Consider the following 2,086-nt stretch of genomic DNA (forward strand, 5'->3'; position numbering starts at 1 on the left):
TGCATAGCCAAGTTCATGATTTTGGTGTTTTGGCTTGATTTTGTGGCTTGGTGGTGATTTTGGTGAAAAACGAAAATCATGGTTTTGGAAAACTGGCTGGACTCAATCCTCACAAATGCCTTCAAAGTGATGTGGGAGAAGTTTGGGATCAAAAGGAATTGATCTTGACATGGTTGGTGCATAGCCAAGTTCATGATTTTGGTGTTTTGGCTTGATTTTGTGGCTTGGTGGTGATTTTGGTGAAAAACGAAAATCATGGTTTTGGAAAACTGGCTGGACTCAATCCTCACAAATGCCTTCAAAGTGATGTGGGAGAAGTTTGGGAGCAAAAGGAATTGATCTTGACATGGTTGGTGCATAGCCAAGTGCCATGATTTTGGATTTTTGGCTTGATTTTGTGACTTGGTGGTGATTTTGGTGAAAAACGAAAATCATGGTTTTGGAAAACTGGCTGGACTCAATCCTCACAAATGCCTTCAAAGTGATGTGGGAGAAGTTTGGGATCAAAAGGAATTGATCTTGGCATGGTTGGTGCATAGCCAAGTTCCAAGATTTTGGTGTTTTGGCTTGATTTTGTGACTTGGTGGTGTGCCAAGAATCATGAAATTTTCAAAGTGGTGGTTTTTGAGTTTTGTTGGTTGGAAAGTGTCACAAATGCATGCAGAATGAGGTCTAGAAAGTTTGGTATCAAAACCAAGCCATCTTGATGTGGTTTTGAATTTTTGAAATGTTGGAAAATAGAGGGTTTTGAAAAAAATTCATGAAAATTCGAAACCTTGGCCAATCCTAACGAAACTTGGTGGGCACCTTCTTGATATTATTATGGGATGGACTGGAAAAAATCACGCAAAAATACGGTGTCTAGATACGTTTTTCCATTTTTCCCGATTTTCCACATTTCGGGTCTTTGGAAAAATAAAAAAAATACTTCCCCATGTCGAAAAATTCTAATTTTTTGCAGGCAATGTTGTACCATTTTTATGAGGATCCCTGCAAAAAATCTCGTGAAAATTCGTTCTCTAGGTCCCAAAACAGAACTTATGTCTACTCAAAAAAAGTGTATCTACTTGTACAAAAGTGGCTTTTGCATATTTAGCTATTATAGGGGGGGGGGTGTTCCTCAATGCAGCCAGCTCTTGCACCATGGAAAATTCTGGTGCGGTCCCTTCATTCCCCCCTGTTTTGGCTTGCTTTGTGGTGGGGCAAGTCAAAACGCCCACACATGGGTGATCCACCAACTTGGGTTGGTGTCACCCGTTGTGGGCGGCGGCATGGTGGTGGCCACCGTCGGTTCCGGCCGACTGACCCGGTGGGAAAAAATGTGAATCTGTTATGTGGATTTGTGGCACGCTGGTGGGATTTTCGTTGTGTGGCTCATTTCTAGACTTGTGAGCATCACGAAGGGGGTATGGCTTCCAACCGTTCGCGGGGAAGGGGCCATCATGTCTGGCTTGCTGCCGGCCGGGGGGGTAATGTCATCAGTCAGCGTCCGCTTGGGCTCACATTTGTGCTGGTTACGCTCAGGGTCATGTGGTTGATATTGAGGGCTTTATTACTCTCGGTCCAGTAGCGCGCGGCCACCACAGGGAAGGCACGGCCTCATCCGCGTGGCTTCTCCCTCACGAGCATCTTGGCGATCCGCCACGGTGGTCGTGCTGGAGAAGAAGCACGGATGAGACGGGTTGGAACTGTGGCCCGGTGCGATCGGGGAAGATTTGTGCCACGCAAATCGTTGGGTGGCTTATTCGAAGACTTGTGAGCATCACGAAGGGGGTATGGCTTCCAACCGTTCGCGGGGAAGGGGCCATCATGTCTGGCTTGCTGCCGGGCGGGGGGGAGTAATGTCATCAGTCAGCGTCCGCTTGGGCTCACATTTGTGCTGGTTACGCCCAGGGTCATGTGGTTGATATGAGGGCTTTATTACTCTCGGTCCAGTAGCGCGCGGCCACCACAGGGAAGGCACGGCCTCATCCGCGTGGCTTCTCCCTCACGAGCATCTTGGCGATCCGCCACGGTGGTCGTGCTGGAGAAGAAGCACGGACGAGACGGGTTGGAACTGTGGCCCGGTGCGATCGGGGAAGATTTG

Source organism: Phaseolus vulgaris, chromosome 11 (assembly GCF_051622355.1).
Source record: "Phaseolus vulgaris cultivar YP4 chromosome 11, ASM5162235v1, whole genome shotgun sequence".
Classification (NCBI taxonomy): domain Eukaryota; kingdom Viridiplantae; phylum Streptophyta; class Magnoliopsida; order Fabales; family Fabaceae; genus Phaseolus; species Phaseolus vulgaris.